General features: G+C 35.2%; 2 long non-coding RNA genes across 6 annotated transcripts; both read right to left on the reverse strand.

The window, feature by feature from the left end:
• Positions 1 to 2,344: 2,344 nt before the first annotated feature.
• LOC107059120 (uncharacterized) lies at positions 2,345 to 4,986 on the reverse strand. Of its 2 annotated transcripts, none has more exons than XR_001472506.1 (3): positions 4,111 to 4,986; positions 2,878 to 2,989; positions 2,345 to 2,707 (listed from the first exon to the last, which is right to left on the reverse strand). It is a non-coding gene; the product is annotated as an uncharacterized lncRNA (long non-coding RNA). The 2 variants fall into 2 exon arrangements; XR_001472505.1 differs by having other exon boundaries at positions 3,757 to 4,986.
• Positions 4,987 to 6,808: 1,822 nt separating this feature from the next.
• LOC102584619 (uncharacterized) lies at positions 6,809 to 19,007 on the reverse strand. 4 transcript variants are annotated; one of them, XR_001472509.1, is made up of 5 exons: positions 18,854 to 19,007; positions 18,425 to 18,610; positions 17,639 to 17,683; positions 16,728 to 16,992; positions 6,809 to 7,112 (listed from the first exon to the last, which is right to left on the reverse strand). It is a non-coding gene; the product is annotated as an uncharacterized lncRNA (long non-coding RNA). The 4 variants fall into 4 exon arrangements; XR_001472508.1 differs by having other exon boundaries at positions 16,728 to 16,984; positions 18,854 to 19,006; XR_368976.2 differs by lacking the exon at positions 6,809 to 7,112 and adding an exon at positions 15,760 to 16,338 and having other exon boundaries at positions 16,728 to 16,984; positions 18,854 to 19,006.
• Positions 19,008 to 19,500: the final 493 nt, after the last annotated feature.

Raw genomic sequence — 19,500 nt, forward strand, 5'->3', positions numbered from 1 at the left:
GTAATTAATAACTTAAAATATTTTTAAAAATCATATAAAATTTTGAATAACTTCTCAAGTTTCAACATGCCTGCTTGTAGCCAGGGGTAGTTCGGCAATTTAAAGTTTTCTTTTTTTAAAATTTGTCTTTTATTTGTTTTTGAAATAGCACTTTTGAAGTACTACTGATGAAGTTATTCAGGCTAATAGGTTTGTTGTTTCAGGTTTGGATGATAGATGATAGACACAAGTGATAAATGTATCATTTTTCTAGGGGTTAAAATGTAGACAAACACATTGTTTGTGCTCCTTTTATTTTGTGTGAATTTCAAAGTTAATTCTCACTTAGATGTATACAAATGGTGGTGATGGGGGTTATTGGTTCTTACCTATGGAGTATGCTCATGAAGCTATGGTTGCAATAAATTTTATGGGAAGAGTTGGGCACGTGTAATTTTGAAGATTGTTGCCTTATGTTAAAAAAAATGCCTATGCTTTAATGTTCTCTGTGATTTTAGACTTTTATTATAGCAAACAAACAAGGAACTAAAAGTTAAGTCCTGACCGAATGACAACACCATTGCTGGTGCAAAATATTAGTATTACTTGGCCTAAAATATTGGGCCCGTGCTTAGCACGGACGACACTCATCTAGTATATATATATAAGTGGCAATAAGCATACATGAGACGGTCAGCATGCTTGCCGACCAAGGGCATCTTTGGAATAACACTATAATTTTGCTATGCCATGTTGTACACTGTAGGATCGATTGTGGGACGTTTTGAGATTTTGACACAAAGCCCAATTGCTTTTTGCTTAATTCAAATAGCAACCCATGCATTGCTTTTTTATGTTTTGATGTTGCCCCGAATTTGATCTTTTATTAGTCTAGTAAAATTATTCGTGCGAAATATCACGGAATATATTAAATAATACTTAAAATCTATCAATCATTAAAACTAAAACACTATATTATCTTACATACAAGATTACGTAGTAACAAACATTTATAATGTAAAGGAAATGAAAATTATTACATCTTATCATTTATCGTTAATAACACAAACATAAATTAATGACTGTAAAAATACATACCAGGATGTGTAACATAAGAAATGGTGTCAGTGATCCACTCAAAAGGAGTAAAGTACACAAATATTTAATTGTGAAAAAGAAGAAGAAAAAGAGGAGGAGGTTTTGAATTTTCGTTGTTTTAAAATTAGAGAAAATCCCTCTATTTATAGTTAACAAAGGGTAGTGTGAACAAATGTTTTGTGCCTTATCAGAAGGTTACAACTATTTGGAAAAGTTGCAACCCTTCGGAAAGGTCACAATCTTTTATAAAAGTCACAATTTTTCACAAAAGTCGCAACTTTTCATTGAAGTCGCAAATTTTCATAAAAGTCACAATTTTTCATAAAAGTAACAATTTTTCATAAAAGTTACAAATTTTTATAAAAGTCACAACTTTTCATAAATGTCACAACTTTTCATGAAAGGGGAAGGTTAGTTTTAGAAATAAATATATTAAAAGAGAATTCTTGTTTGTGGTAACGCCACGTAGGCGGACCTAAGATTCTCTTTTATATATATATATATATATACTAGATTCGCAAAGCCAGCACGGGCCCAACACTAAAGTAATTGTATTCTAATCGTTCACCTTTTGCTTGAAATTGAAAATCATCACTAAAGTATTTGAAAAGTAATTGCGTTACAATCGTTTATCTTTGCCATGAAATTTTAAATATTACCTAAGCAAATACTATTGCAGCTAAGGTTCGTGGCGGTGATTGGTGAACATCCTTGAATAGTTTAATGTGGTGTTATTCTCTATAATTTTATGTTGGGTTGTTTTCTATAGTTTTATTTGTTTCTACCCCTTCTTCTTCTAGTGCGACATGTTGACTAATTAATTCTATTGGCTTGAACCGTTTTTTGTCATTTACATATAGGAAATAGAGAATGTAACTTTCTTTACTTTTGACATTACAGAGAAAATTAGGATTGCCATTTTGACAAAAAACTAAGCACTTGAAGAGAAAATTAGGATTGCCCTTATTGTATTCATTGTTGACAAATACTAATTTTATTAGAAACAACGTCGGTCACGCTAGAAGAAAATTATTGTCGAGGATTTGCTTGGGGCATGTTTTGCTCAGTAAGGTCCAACATGTATTGTGCCCAACATTGAAGGCGTTAAAAGGATGGTGGAATAGTTATCTAATGATATAGATATACCGAATCCTAAATATGAGTGATTCAGCTATGAAGGTCTGAATAATATTTATGTTGAATAGCAACATCGATCTCACATGATCATACATATATCATGTGGTGTGAATTTTATCATAATGGAACATCACAAGCCGCAAATTTATATACATAAATGACTCGAAAAATCTATACGTAGATACATCTTAGCATCAAGTAGCACTATAGTTTTCTCCCCGAATTTGTTCTTCAATAACATCAATTGATTATCAACTACTTCCTCCTGAACTATGATGCAACTTTCTTAAAAGAAAACAGAGGAAGATGGTAACATCTTTGTTCATACATGACATATGATCTGATCAAATTTGGAAAGAGTATCAAAAATTGAAAGGAGATATAGTTATATTCTTCATTATCTGCAGTAGCAACCCACAAAATGATATCATGAAGTCTGATTTAGTTTTCTTACAACTTAGCATAGGTCTCTTGTACGCCACATGTTATTTCTCTGCAAATTGAACTTACAATGGTCATGTCAATTATGTGGTCATTATATTGGGTATCTGTTAATTCTACACAAAATAAAATTTTAGGACTAAATTGATATATAGATTAAATGACGTATCCATAAATTTGAATTGACAAAAAATCACATAGAAGGACATTTTTTTGTCTTACCGTTTCATGTGCTCCTTTATGTCACTTCCCTTTCCATTTTGGTTGTACTTGTTATTCCACTTTTCGTTTTATTGTCCTTCTATTTTCAATAGACGTTTTATCCATGCTCAATCTGGAGAGTAGTTAACTGCCACATTACTTAATTTTGAAACAAAAGAACTCGGAGAACATTAAAGTGTGTAACAAACATGAACATCACTTGGAACTTGAAGTCTACAACAACAGTTTAGTAGAAAGAGGAAGAGACTATGCTTATTCAGTCGAGGCCAAATATAGAGCAGACTTTGTAAGGCTTTTATAATAGTTTAATGCAATGTTCTTCCTCAAACATGTTCTGTACTTATGGACACCTTACAACTGTTTGAAAATGTAGACGAACGTGTAATTTTTGTATTCTCTTAATATCTGGTTTTCTCATAAAGATACATACATCTCAACCTTCTGAGTATCAATTCACCTATAAGGATGCTTATGTAAAGTTCATTTGACGAATCTACGTATTCTTAAGGCTTTGTGTTTAGCCAGACCACTAATGGTGATCTCTCTTATATGGGCCCTTTGTTTTGATTCCTTATTTCCCTTCCGGCTTCATTCATACGTAATCGCAAACATATTATAATCAAAATGTATTTACTATACCATGGGGAAGTCGATTGTTAATTCATGAGGCGAAATCCAACACAGAACATGTAGGATGCAACTACCTACTCCAATTCGTGCCATGAAAGAAATATAAGAGCAAAATATACTTCAATAATTTTGCAACTTTTTGACCAATCTCCTCTAACTCAAACATATTTGGCCTCAAAATCTCACTTGTTATATGTATCAAAATATGTAGGACTTCTCAACTTCATACACTGCAAAATCGAAGAGTACCTCTTTCAATTGAAAGTACTCAGAGATTCTCAATTCAGCCATTTCGGTGTCTTAAGATTCCATGACAGGTACTTTCACACATCGAGCCTAGGACACATAGCTAATGCAAGTTATAGTGATCATAGCTTCCTGGGTGCAGCATGGGAACTTCCACAAGAGCATTGCTAGCAACATTTACTCCATTCTTCTTACTATTCACAAACACTAGAGAGTTCGAGAGATCAAGTAATTTCATGATCCCTTGCTATTTGATTCAATCTTGTGCGAAAACATAAAAAGTTCAAAGATCTTCAGATTATTTTCAGAAAACAATAGTACTAATATAGTTATTAGTGTCATTATGTAGTCATGTACCTTGACTTGAATGTCAAAATTTTATCTCCACGGATCAAAATGGTTTCCACCGAATGTTTCTTAATGCAGAGAGTGCTGAGTGCCACTTTTTTCTCTAAAACAGAACATTGTTTCACTTCGACAAAAAAGTTAGATAAATAGTAGTAATGCTACTGTAGAATTACACATGCAGGTAAATGAAATACCATTACAAAAGATCAATAAAATTAAGGTAATTCTAAAAACATTTAACTGGTAACTCCTTCTTCACACAGGAACAAAACATTTTAGATAAAAAGCAAAAGATAACAATAAGCGGAGGGAAGCCCATACTTCAATTTCATTAGACTTCCAACATTTTTTAAAGCGGCCAACTCTTGGTACTAAGCTCTCTCACGACACACAAGTCTTTTTTCAGTGGGGAATTTCAGCAAACACAATAATGGCATAAATTACGATTAGCAAGAGAATAGAATTTAGTATTTCAAAGAAGATATATTCATAACCAAAAGCACCAAGAAGGTGTTGCAATATACAAATTAAAACATACAAACACGGCGAGGAGAAACGACACTTTCAAGCCTGAAAGAGGGATGTCACAGAGTTTGAAATGAGTATCGCAGAGAAGCAACATATTCTTGACTCATAATAGTAGCATATATGCTCCAACTCTTGTTGGCTTATATAACACAAACATCAATCAATAGAAACACCAAATACAAATCGAACCACCCGAGATCCGGAATTCAAATAGTGTAGGAGAAAAAGAGGTTTTTTACCACCATTACAGACAATCAGACCATCTCCAACCTCACTCTATTTTACTCTCCGTTCTCTATATTTGGAGAGTAAAATAGAGAATTGGGTCTCCAACCACTCTCTAAAAAGCTCTCTATTCTTTATTTATAGAGGGGTTTGGAGAACTACTATTCACTTCTCTATTTCACTTTTTTATTATTTTAATATTATTTCTATTATTTGTAACTAACATATTATTTTTCATATAAGGCCTATTAAATAAATTTATACTATTCGTAATTCTTTTTAAATATAGTACAATATTTTAAAATATATGTTATTTAATATATACTTTCATCCCGAATTAACAATATTTTAAATATATTTTTTTCAATTTTCGTCACTTTAAGAGATAATTTGATATTATTATTGATTTTCACTACGAAGAATGCACAAAATTTAAATGATAAAATGAAAAATTTAATTTAAAAATACAATACACGCGGTACCCCGGACCGAAGAAATTTCAAAATGAATTGAAAAGAATATCAATATAAGGCCCAGATGTAACCTGTGCGGAGCAAGCCTACACTGGCCTGCAACTGCTTTCTCATTGGCTCCATTAGGGTTCGTAGTCTCATCCTGAAAAGGTTTTTTTCTTTCTCCGGATATACTCTCAACTTTCCCTGCTATCCTATCAACAGGTCAGTCAATATCAGTAGTGGAGGAAGAAGAGTAGTACCCTTTTTTCGCAAGGCGAGCCGAGGCTGCTGGACCACCAGATTGTTGGACTGGCACCACAGACGAGAAGCTTTTACGTATTACGGAAAAGCAACTCAACTGAATCGCTGAGGAAAGAAATGCCCTAGCCGAAATTTTGAAAGGGCTACTTTCTTCGGCATAGGGTTGTCGGGCTCGCCCCAAGACCAAAAAGACAGCATCTATCTCATTTTCAAGGATGAGATAGATGAGCTTGATCTTAGCCAACGCCTCAAAACGGTCCGAAAATGGAATAAGGAGTCCGAAGTGGGTTCCCCTGAGAGTGGCTTCTGGTTGATGATAGTTGAAGAGACTATTAGGTTTTGGGGCTCGGGATACATAATAATTTAAATACAAGATAGCAATACAATACATAACATAATGTTTTTTTAAAATCACAATAATAATTTAGTACTTCGGTAGGTCGTTTTTAGATTTAAGAATATTCGGAAAAAATATAATGTATGATCTAGAAAATTGTTGTGTTTGTGATTGCGGTTGTTCTTGTTGATTTCTTTTTTCAAATTTTCGTAGTTGTTCTTTAAAATTTACAATAAAATATAATTTTATATTAAATAAAGAATTTTAAAAAATAATAATTTTATATTACATGAAAATTATATAGGGTGATTATTTTGAAAAAAAAGAACGGATTTATATTATGAAATAAGAAAATGAAATAGAAATAAAAATAATAATATAATATTGAGGAGAGAAAATAAGATTCTTTTTTAGAGAGTAAAATAGAGAATTGAATTGGAGCTAGTTGTCTAGAAAAATAGAAAACTCTATATTTAGAGAGTAAAATAAAGTGTAGGGTTGGAGATGCCCTCAATAGACCTATGTTTGTGCGGAGAAAAATCTAACATCAAAGAGAAGTACTTACATGTCTAATAGCCAATCAAATAAGCCCACAAAGCCCAAACTATTGGTGTTGACATAAAGTAATATAGACTAATAAGATAAAATTATGAAATTATCCTTAAAAAAAATACAACTATTGGTGCATTCTGTACAACTGCATATAGCAGTGTTCGTACACCCTCAAGTGCCACTTCTAATAAAACTAGATAGGCACGGCCCGTGCTAGCATGGGCCCAATATGGATCAATGACAAACATCAAATCGATATTACAATATTTCGTTAGATGATGTATCTATAGGAAAGTACTTGGGTTGAGTACATGCAATCTTTTAATATTGTGCAACATTTTAATATGACACAACTAAAAGGGCAACATGAACTTTTATAACAAATCAAAGAAACTTGGTTTTGTTTTTAACAAAGAGGGTAAATTAAGCTATCTAATACAACACATTTTGACCGTGTAAAGCTTGTTTGATAATTGAAGGGCCAAATAAGTTGTGTGTTGTTGCTAGTGACAGTTGTGTGTCAAACTTTGTATTGCTTCTAGTGACGGTTCTGTTGTTACCACTTGGTTATGCACATCCGAATAATGAGACGTGAAAAACACAACTTTATTACGTTATCTTGCACCATCACCAAAGCAAGATCCCGTATAAAACTATAAATTTAGCAAAAATCAAAGCGAAGATGTTAGTTCATGCCACAAGAAAATTTCAACAAAAAGGGACAATTTATAAAATAAATCAGTATAGCAAAGATGAATTATTAGCAACAATTGAAAGTTAACTTAAAGGGACTTTTTTTTTTTTGGGTGAAGTAATTAAATTGCATTAGAAAGGCATCAAGAAGATGCAATAGTTACAACTAAAAACAAAGTTGCTTCAAACATGAAGCTAACTGTGCAAAACCCTGTAAAGCAGCCAAAAAAATAAACCCCCTTAAACCCTACTGTGCTAGAGTTAAGGAGCTTAACAAAATCCAAAAAATTATCCATACTGTTTACAAGGGAGAGAAGGTGCCAATTATAAAGACTAACTAAACACCTAGTCTTAATGATGGTTATGGGAGTCGATATTCCATCAAAACATCTGCAGTTTCTCTCTTTCCAATGCTCCAAAAAATTACTGTTGGGATCATCCTCCAAGTACTTTTGATGGTGTTGTCAACTCTCCTACATATCCAACAAGCATAAGCATCTTTGATGTGGAGGAGCATAACCCATTGGAGGCCAAACAATGAGAAGAAGAAGTGCCATATGCCGACTATTGTGGGGCAATGCAAAAAATGATGGTTGACACTTTCATTGTCTTGTTTACAGAAAAGACATCTGTTGATGAGAGAATGATGCTTAAGAAGTTGTTTGGTCCTCCAAATATGCTTCCAGGGAAAGTCTTCAAGTATGCCAATCTAGGCGCACCAGTAGTTGTAGCTTTCCTTTACAGTGTAGATCCCTTCGTCGGAGCTTCCCCAAAGTAGTCTATCTGAATTATTAACATGTAAGTTACAGTTTTCCAATGTTTGTAGCAAGAGAAGAAGTTCATTAATTTCCCAGTCCTGTAAATTCCTTCTAAAAATTGGACTCCAAATATTATCAACTCTGTATTGGGACATTGTGGCTTCCTTATTGGTGGCTATCTGGAACATCATAGGAAATGAATCCTTCAAAATAGTACCCCCAATCCACTTGTCTAACCAAAATCTTATGTTGAGTCCATTCCCAGGTTTGAAGTAGACTTTCTGAAGAAACTCATTTTGGAAGCTACTTAGGTGTTTCCATACCACTACTCCATGAGGATCTTTGCTCATCTTTGGTCTCCAGTGATCATGGATTCCATGTTTTGCTTTGATGATCTCCTTCCAATACCCTGCCTCATTCCGCCCGTATCTCCAAAGCCACTTCATAAGCAGGCATTTGTTGTGCATCTTTAGGTCTCTAATTCCCGTCCCCATTGGGCCTTTAGTAGAATAACATTTTGCCATTTCACCAGAGAGAACTTATGAGTTTGACTGTTACCATCCCACATGAATCTTCTTCTTAGTCTGTCTACTTTCTTCCGGACCGAGCTTGGCAAAGGAAATAAAGACATGCAATAGGTAGGAATGCTGTCTAGAACACTATTGATTAGAGTGAGTCTGCCTCCAAAAGATAAGTATTGAAGTTGTCATGTAGCTAGTCTCTTCTCCATCTTTTCAATTACTCCAGTCCAGATCTTAGAGGATTTGAATCCAGCACCTAATTGCAAGCCCAAATAAGTGGTAGGAAAGGAGCCTATTTTGCAGCTAAGGATGTCAGCTAGTTCCTCTAGGATTGGAGACCTCATTGACAGGGTATATGATGCTTTTGAGCATGTTGATGTGAAGACCAGAGATAAATTCAAAGACCATAAGGGTAATGTTAAGGTTGCTTATTTGTTGACTATCTGCTCCACAAAAGATCAAGGTGTCATCTGCATAGAGTAGATGAGGGACAGTGAGTGTAGTGGAAGGATCACTGCCTACCTGGAGCCCTTGAATCCACTGCAGCTCTTTGGCCTTTGTTAGCATTTGTGAGAGTCCTTCCATTGCCAGGATGAAAAGGAAAGAGAATAGTGGGTCTCCCTGCCTTAGCCCCTTTTTAGAGGAGAAAAATCCTACAAGGCTCCTGTTAACTAACACTGATAGTTTCACTGTCGAGATGCAAAAAAAGATCCATCTGATCCACCTATCTCTGAACCCCATTTGCTTTAAGATGTTGATCAAGTATGCCCAATTTAATTGATCAAAATCCTTCTTTATGTTCAATTTACATAGGATCCCAGACTCTCCACTTTTTAATTTCCAGTCTAGAACTTCATTGGCAATCATGGAAGCATCAGTGATTTGTCTATTCTTCATGAATGCACTCTGTTTGCCAGAGATTAGAGAGCATACCGCCTTTTTAAGACTCTCAGCTACAGTCTTAGAGACTTTGCCAGTATTTTGTATACACTACCTGTAACGACTCGGAAAATGATAGGTTAAGCAAGAGCCTATGACTTTGTGTTGACTTTATAATGAGGTTCTATGAGGGGTTTTTATGTAATTTCATTTTAATTGTGTTACATCCGACAATTTAAAATGAATATGAAGAAGCTTGAAATTGGAAGTAGTCACTTTTGGAAAAAGTTCAGAACCTGGAAATTTGGTTAAGTGTGGGAAATCAGTGAGTTTTTGGCCAACTTTGAGCAGTCATAACTCCTAGCTCAGGATGATCCAGGAGTAGTTCCAGTTATGTTTGGAAAGCCCTTGGAACGATCTTTCCAACGCCACCGAGTTTGCTCGATTCCGAGTTCGTATGAGCGAGTTATGCCCTTTGAAAGTTGGGCAGTTAGCAAGGAGTCCGTCCGGAAATTTAAGGGCATTTTGGTCTTTTCACAAATCTTTTCTTTTGAGGTTATATTATTGTGTTAGGCTGATTGTGGATCATTTTGTTCCATTTTAAAAGAGTTAGGGTTAGAGTTCTTGAGAGAAGAAGAGAGGAAGAAGAAGAACCGTATCAAAATCCGAAATTTCCAAGTGAAGCCTTTTTCGAGGGTCTACTTTGAAGGGTCATATCTCCTAGCACACGAATTATTTGGGTGGCCAATAATATATCCATGGAAAGCCCTTTGAGTTAGCTACCTAACGCACTTCGTTTCACCTCATTCGGAGTTCGGACGAAGGAGTTATGCCCATTTTCGTAAAGTCTGTCCGGCAGAAAACGGAAATTCCAGTAGCTAAATTACTGTTCATTTACTGTTCATCCGCCCAAAATATTTTCTAAGTGTTGGACCATTTCTTCCAAATGACATATATTATTTCCTATATATCATTAGTTCATTCCCATCCCTAAAAACATTTCCCTCACTTCTCAAATATTCTCTCCAACTCAAGAAGAAGAAGAAGTGGGAGCTAGGCTTTGGATTCAAGTTTTTCTTCATCAAATTTCTTGAGAGATCATAGCAAAGGTATGGTGGCTTTTCATCTATGGGTAGCTTTCACCCATAGAGTCCCTTCAAAACATGATTTCAAAGCTTCCAAGTTCTTCAAAACCTAGGGTTTTTATTCTAACTCATGGGTTCCTTCTTCAAACGTTTTCAAATGGTTATTAATGACTTATTATGATTGTATTAGTGTTTAAATGATGATTTATGACGAAAATACTCCATGAACCCATGATTTCTCTCTATTCCTAGTTTATGCCTTTATAAAGTGGGTTGCTTGATAATGAATGTATATGAATCGAACTTGTTTAAATGTCTTTAGATTGTTGAAGTATGTCATTACTCATGCTTAGTTTATGGTGTATTGTTGGTGTATTGGTATGAGAGGCTTATGGCCTTAAAGGCAAAGTATGAGAAATTGAAGTGTTATCATGACATTGTATGAATGAGAGTTCAATGAAGATAATGTGATCATGTTATGAATGTAAAGGTGTTGTTGTAGGTTGTTCACTGGTTTGGTTGCATAATTACTACCCTATTTTCCATGCTCTTTGATTCCATTACATGCCTTCAAGGTGTTTGACAAAATGTCCAACTATGGAGAATTGATGAATCGATGCTTTAAAGTTTGAGTTATGAGATGTATGGAAATCCAGAGATGTGTTGATGACACTCATGAATGTTGATGATATAATATGAAGGATTCTTCAATATAAAGTATACCTTGAATTGGTAGGGCTTATGCATCATTTTCTTGTATAAATGATTATATTGTTGATTGTTGAATCCTTGGATCGGTAGGCTTATGGCACCCTTCCACACATGCTTATAATGAACCTTGGATCGGTAGGCTAATGGCACCCTTCCATTAATGATAAGTAATGAACCTTGGATTCGGTAGGCCTATGGCACCTTTCCATAAAGGTTAATGATGAGACTTGAATCGGCAGGCCCATGGCACCCTTTCAAGAGGAGTTAATGAGCTTTCCTAAATGTACCTTGAATCGGCAGGCTTATGGCACCCTTTCATGTGTTAAATAATGTACCTTGAATCGGCAGGCTTATGGCACCCTTTCATGTGTTAAATAATGTACCTTGAATCGGCAGGCTTATGGCACCCTTTCATGTGTTAAATAATGTACCTTGAATCGGCAGGCTTATGGCACCCTTTCATGTGTTAAATAATGTACCTTGAATCGGCAGGCTTATGGCACCCTTTCATGTGTTAAATAATGTACCTTGAATCGGCAGGCTTATGGCACCCTTTCATGTGTGATGATGTCAAAGTAATGAACTATTCTATGGGAATGTAGGCTAAGCACCGAGCGGATTTGGTTAGATGGAAACTCCCCCGACAGTTAGGCATGAGTTTCAATGATCGTCTACCTTATCCCATAAACTATGTGCCCGCATAGGAAGCTAGTGGATCCATTAAGCTATATATACCGGTCTTCCTTAGGCAAGTAGACCACCTCTTTTCGGTGTGGGGACTCATGACACCGGATTCCATGACAAGCTCTCATGGTCTATGTCGGTTAAATGCTTACTTCCCATCATGTGAGATTTCATTATGGTTTCTTGATAGGTTCTACAAAGTGTAGGTAGTAGTATGGGATGCTATCTACACATGGCACGAGTAGGCTTTGAAGATACTAAAGTGAGTTCCCTAAGTCTAACGACTATTATGTGAAAGTCCCCTTATGTGCTTGAATGTCTCCAAAATGGTTTCTTAAAGAATGTTGGTCTATTGATGTTATGTTGTAAAGGAAATGTCCTTATCTAAGGTAATCTTGAGGAACACTTAAGTGTGCTTGAAGAGGTTGTATGGGCGGTCACTTCTTGTCTTACTCAAGTGTGTCTTAAGGTTATATTAGGTAGAGGTCCTATGGTAATGAAATGACATGTGTTCTTTTAAAGTTAAGCATGGGTTGTATATGAATATATGTTGAGTATGTATACGGTTGGCTATGGTTTTATATGTGAACATTGACTTAGTATGTTATATTGTAATGGTAAATTTCCTTATCTATGGTAACCCTTAGGAATACTTAGGTGTATATGAAGAGATTGTATGGGCGGTCACTTCATGTTTCACTTAAGTGTGGCTTTGGGTAACTTGAGATAGAGGTCAAGAAATGATGAAAAGGCTTACTTGTATTTTTTTTTCATGAAGTTTTACCAAATGGCATAAAAGCATGTTTCTCCAATAAACGTCCCTTTTAGCATGTTTTTGCATGGCTTCCATACTTAGTACTTAATTGTGCTAACCCCTTTCTTTCCCTTTTTGGACTAAAGTTTAGGGATTTGGAGATGGTGACATGTCATGGCTATTTGATAGGTTTCTAAGTGTTGAAGATGAAGACTTGGTGAGTCCTCATAGATTCGAGGACAATACCCAATATGTCCTTTTATGTCCTTTTTAGTATTGTTTGAGTTGTGTACGGGATTAGTCCCGAATTTTGTACTCTAAAGTATTAGATGGTTTTGAGACATCATGTATAAAGTCTAGAAAGTCTTCCGCTTGCTATTTTTAATGAAATGTCTTCTTTGTAAAGAAAGTTTTTAATTCCTTATGGTTTTTAGTGTCTATGCGATGAATGAATGCTAAGAGGCTTGTATTAGACCTCTTCGAGGTCGAGTACGCCGGTTACGACTAGGGGGTGCTCCCGGGTCGTGACACTACCCATAAGACTTAATTGCCTAAAATCTCTGAGTTCTAGTGCTCCTTTCTTTTTTGGCATAAGGGCAATGAAAGAAGCATTGCAAGACCTCACCATTTGGCAATTCTGATGGAAGAAGTTTAGTGCTCCCATTAGGTCTAATTTAATGAAGCTCCATGATCTCTGAATGAAGGCCATGGTGAAGCCATCAGGGTCTGGGGCTTTGTCTGGAGCACAAGATTTAAGGGCTTCTGACACTTCCTGCCCATTGAAAGGAAGCTCAAGCTCCTCTTTTTCTATAGCACTAATAGTGGAGAGTCCCTCAAAAACAGTTGTAGGTCTCCATGTCTCTTACTCCTGAAATAGCTTTTGGTAATAATCTAGAATATCTTCCTTAATCAGCCCCTTGTCTTCAATTAGAACATCCCCAATTCTCAATTTATCAATGCAGTTACTCCTTCTGTGAGAATTGGCCATTCTTTGGAAGAATTTAGTGTTTTTATCACCTTCTTTCAGCCATAAACACCTAGATTTTTTCCTCTATGAGATCTCTTCAGCGATGGCAATCTGCTGAATCTGAATTTTCAAATCAAGCAACTTCAAATTCTCCTTAGTAGTGTAATGTCTTTGCTCAGCAATTTGATCCAACTTTCCAAGTTCCATGAGAGATTTGTGTCTTTGAGTATCAATCTTACCAAAAACTTCTTTGTTCCGTTTTGTAATATTCTTCTTTAAGTGCCTTAGCTTCTGGATCAGGACAAAATCAGGAGTGCCCATAACAATGTAAGAGTTCCATCAATCTCTTACCATATCTAGGAAACCATCTGACTTAGCCACATATTCTCAAATTTAAAGTAAGAGGGTGAAGCATCCCAATCCCCACTTTCCAAGACGATGGGATTGTGGTCGGAGAACACTCTAGGCAGTGGGAACTGTTTGATAGCATTGAACATTTCACTCCATTCAGGTGAGATAAGAAACCTGTCAATTCTAGAGGCTTGGAAGGAGACCTCCCCTCTTGACCAGGTAAATTGAGCTCCTTGGAGAGGAGGATCAATCAATTCTAAATCTTTAATGATGTCGGAAAAGCCCACCATTGCTCTTGATCTTCTGGTATGTTGTTGTACTCTTTTGTGGACCTTCTTTGGTACTCTTTAATGAAATCTATTACATTTTTCATCAACAAAATAAAATAAAAAATGGTCATATAAAAGTAGAAAAGACCAGAAATCACCCGAAAGATGGTGCAAGTAGCACATGTAAGAGAAAAAATACCACGTCCTACATAGACCTGCAAATGCTCTAACTTCTTTGATATTTAAATTAAATTAGCACGGAGTGGAATCAATACAGAGGCTTCATAGTCCAACCACACTAATTTGGGATTGACCATTGTTGATTAACGGAATAATATATTGATTGATAGGACAAAATGTTGCTCTTAAAACTACTTGCTAACTTTCCAGCACCCTAGAAAAGATTTTAAAAAAAAAAACTATCTGAGCATGCAAATTCAAATCCAACTTTAAGAAATTCATATTTTTTTCTCTAATGTGATCCATTGCCTTCTTTTTTCTTTTTCTTTTTTGTTTCTTTGGGGGGGAGGGGGGGTTCAAATCATGCGATCGGTTACCAGCTTAAAAGCATATTTATTATTTGACCACAGAACTAGTTCGTTGGCTTTATCATGCTCCAAGAAACTACTTGAAAATTGGCAAGAACAAAAGGATGTGGGCTAGTGGTCAATGAAGTGGAAGGAGAACCATGAGTTCATAGATTCATATTCCACCAGAAACAAAAAAAAACTCTATATGATTTCTTTCTATATGCCTAAGCCTTGGCTGGCGCCTGGCAGAGTTATCACATGGACGATAGCAGGTACCTGTTGGAACAGTCGAAACACAAGCTCGCACGCACACCATTATCACAAACAAAAGGACATCCTAAGTTGCTCAGACTCTTCGAAAATACAGATGGGTGTGCGTCGGATCTTCCAAAGGCATTACATTTTTGGAGGATCTAACACAAGTGCAACAACATTTCTGGAGAGTCCGAACAACATAGAGGACAACCTATCAGACTCTTCGAAAATATTGATGGGCGTGTGTCGGATCCTGATGCAGCAACATTTTTGGAGAGTACGAACAACATAGAGGACAACTACTCTGATTCCAACTTCCATTCAAGACTCAACTCCCAGAATTAGATGAACTACTACCTCAAGAATCTTATACTCCCTACTAACTAACTAACTTATCAACAAAAATTCCAACTTTCATTCAAGAATACGTATATTCAACTCCCTGAATTCAATAAACCGATACCTCAAAATCTTATACTCCCTATTTAACAGACTTAACCAAAACAGAAAAAAAAAATCAGCAACATTCTAAAGTAAAGGGAAAAAATTTACTCTTTTGCAGTGAAACCTCCAACACCCAATCGCTTGCTTCCATCACCAATGTCAGCTTTAATCAACCACCAATCATACAAGTAAACCTGCAAAACGTAAAAAAAAATAAAAATCCATGAATTTCTACAGAGTATATAATTGAATGTAATTAAGGTGAAAATTAATTTATTAAAAAAAGATTGTATTTGTTTGAGGAAGGAAGAAGAGAGAGTGAAACTATTTGCTTCCGCCATGTGAATGAACCCTAAATCGAAATGAGAAAATTCAGCTTGTTTTCTGGTTTAACCACTTTCCAAGACGATGGGCTTGTGGTCAGATAACACTCTAGGCAGTGGGAACTGTTTGATAGCATTGAACATTTCACTCCATTCAGGTGAGATAAGAAACCTGTCAATTCTAGAGGATTGGAAGGAGACCTCCCCTATTGACCAGGTAAATTGAGCTCCTTGGAGAGGAGGATCAATCAACACTTAATGTCTTAGGAACTGAGATCAAATAGTCAATTTAACCTTCAAATAATTGAAGAATGTGAGAACATATCTTTCATTACTTCTTTATACATCCACCTGTTATAGTGTTCTTTTTTAAGGCTCCTTATCTAGTCTGGCAGCAAGTGTGTCAAATCTGATTAGACCGAATATTCGTCAAACAATCATAGCATTTAAACTAAACAAATAAGAAAATCTAGAAATCATTCCACATTAGCAAAATTGGGATTTACCATGAAACATGTCACAGTAATGAGAGCTCAATGAATAAAGTGTTCTAGTCCAGCATGATATATCTTCATAACAAATAACTTTTATCTCTTGAGATACATTCTCTTTGTGATAAACATGTTTTTTTTGTTTACCAATGAATCCTATCAAACTGTTCAAGGAAATAAAAGCAAAAAAAATCGATCAGACAATAGCACAAAATTAATCCACAAAAGTTTTGAGCTCTCTACCTTAGTAATATCCAAATCTATGAAAATCAACACATGTCAAAACATACATGTTTCAAACGAAATTATCAAATGGGAATAAAATATACACCAACAACCTCATCAATTCTCATGTACAACTTCAAAAGTTCACTAAAAATAGTGATGAGTGTTAATGAGAAAATTAAGAAATAACAGTAAGAGAAAATAAGCAACAAAAGCTCAACACAGATAAACCCAACAACAAAGATAGTAGAAACTTGTAAATGTCACCACAACTATATAACTTTCTTAATAAAAAAGATATTAAAAGAACGAATAAAAATTATCTTACCTTCTACTCTTTCTTCTGCTTGTGTCTTCACTCATCTCCAAGAGAACGGGAGAAGTCCCGGGGCCTTAATTGATTGAGTATTGGTGACCGGAAGTTTTGTTCACCTCATCTTCATTTACTTTTGGTTGTATTGTTTCTAATTAAAAAAATTAAAACTTTAAGAGGTAGGTCATCTCTGTCATATCCTTCAGCTAGAACTATAAGCAATCACCCTTGATAGGAAGAGCCAAGCAACCAAAAGAAAATTACATATGTTCCTGCAATGCTAGCATTTAAGATTAGTCAAAAGCAAGCAATTAAAATTTAATTAATTGGCTGATCCCAAAATGAATTGAAAGTTGAAATTTAAAACATAAAACCTTGAACTGATATGGCCATTTAGATATCAAAAAACATCTACGTGGAAAATATTAATATGTAAATGAACTGCTTATTCCGATACATCATGAACTAAATATAAAAAAACTGTAAAAGCAAGATTACTCGAACCACAAAAGTTTAAGAAACAAAATTTTCAATGCTTGATATTGTTATCGCTTGCATAAAACACTTTTCTTCTCGCATATTCCTTTCCGTTAATTATTGGGATGTATCACAATTTATATAACTCTCCTAGAAAGCATTTCTTGTTTTGACTGCAAAAATTTTGTCATTTTGTATTACAGTTAACTAAATGGATGTGAAAAATTGAATGGATCGTCTTTTAGGAGGAAATATACCCAAAATAAGATCAAGCCAATTAATCTGAAATTTCACAACGTGATAGATAAGCTTAACCTTCGTTAATAAAAAGTGGACAACAGAAAATGACTCTAACAGGAAGACAGGTCAGCCCTATGGCATACATTTGAAATATATATTTTTAACACAACTATAAACGATAGAACTGAGGTTGCCTGATGACAACATACATTTTGAGTTGTTGACTGATGGAGCAAAATATTTTGAAAAACCTGCTGAAAAAGAAAGACAACAAATTTTTGTTAGGGATTTCCACGTATATGATCAAACATGTTGGATGGGTATAGTGCGGAACCACTAAAAGTTATTTATACAAATTATATGTATCAAAAGTCGTAGTCCAATTTTAGTGGAGAGATTACAAACCATATTTACCAAAAGTCTAGTTCAATTTTAATAGAGAGAATAACAACGTCTTGAAATATCCGATCTTTCATAATTTGAGGATTTAAGCTTTCAATTTATACAGGATTCATTGTCAAACGAAGGTCCAGTTGCACAGGAAAGCAAATTAAAATACAATGTAGTTAGGAGAAAATAAAGTGAAAGAGGAGAAGAGAAAGCAATGAATTCTAAAGCACAATGAAATCAAGAAAGTAATAGCTGAAAATTGGTGAACTGAATTAGGAAAATAAAATGAAAATTCGAAAGGGAAGTGCAGCATAAGAGCTAAATATAAAGGGAATAAGTTAGTCAATGTGTAAAAAGGTCTGCTAAATTCTATGTGGGTAGTTGGACTCGAATGTTTGTCCCCAAGTTCAACTATTTCCTCTTCTTTGCCTTTTAACCCCAAAATAGGTAGAAGCACCAAAACCAAGACTATTGAAAAACAAAAGTTTTAGATGCACTATGTGCATCAAGGATCCAGAGTCATCTACTACCTATTTATTTCTATTTGCGAACATGCATGAACAAATTAGATACAATTGTTGAATTGACATAAGAAGGGAGCTGACCAATTTCTCTTTAATTGCATTTCCAAGCTTTGAATCAGCAACTACCAAAGTTTCCCCATCACAGTGTGCTTTCAAGAACTTGCGCAGTCCTTTGTTGGGCTTGCTATTTATCAACAACATAGCTACTGACAGAGCTTCTGAGGTGTTCTCAACCTCAAACTTGGAGAAAGATTTTTGCTTCAGAACCTGTTTTTGTACCAACCAGTCAAGTAAATAATGAAGAACGTAAACATAAAGTTGAAAACTATAGAGAGTTGATATCCTCACCATCAACTAAAGCACAATATATGTCCAAATTTCAACATGCTACACCAAGATTTCTACTTCTATATTACGACGATTTACTCATCAAATGGTTTTCCCAAAAAAAAAAACCTTTCTGGCGGAATCAGTTGAGAAAAATCAGGGAAAGGGGAAAGAAAATCTTACCACAACTAAAGAACACAACAGCAGTGAAAACAAATTTGAGGGCGAAATAGAGATTCAAATCTATAATCAGAATCCGGGAAAGAGCAAAGTGAAAATAGATTTGGAGCATATTCTAGATTCTACCGTGTAAAGAATGAAGACAAAGAAAGTGGATATACATAACACAGGAAAAGGTTATTTACAGATTTACCCAAAATTAACATTAGAATTACCTTTTTGCCCTTGTTCGTCCCTCTCAACTCTCACTTCTATATAAGGGTAAGAGGAAAATATCATGATTGCCGGCAGATAATTTCGTAAATATTGCAAAACCAAAGGATGATTCATTCTAAATAAGTGGTGGTTTCCTCAGTCCGACGAAATCAGTAAATAGCCTACACGTGTACGTTTAAGGCTACTTCCGTAAATAGATAAACAATGAAGGCCATTTCTATTTCACGGATAATTCCGTCATTTCACCTATAATTTGACCTATTAATAAACTCCACCTGATTGCCTTTTTGGTTTCCCCGTCATTTAAACATTGCAACAACTCACGCGTCAGCTTCATTCTTAAAGAAATTCAAGGCTCTCTTCTGTTGACACCTATTTGGTACCTCTATCTGCAGCTGCCACCTGTTGTTTGTTTCTTCGTCTACATCTGTGAA

This window comes from Solanum tuberosum, unplaced genomic scaffold, assembly GCF_000226075.1.
Source record: "Solanum tuberosum cultivar DM 1-3 516 R44 unplaced genomic scaffold, SolTub_3.0 scf00829, whole genome shotgun sequence".
Lineage (NCBI taxonomy): Eukaryota > Viridiplantae > Streptophyta > Magnoliopsida > Solanales > Solanaceae > Solanum > Solanum tuberosum.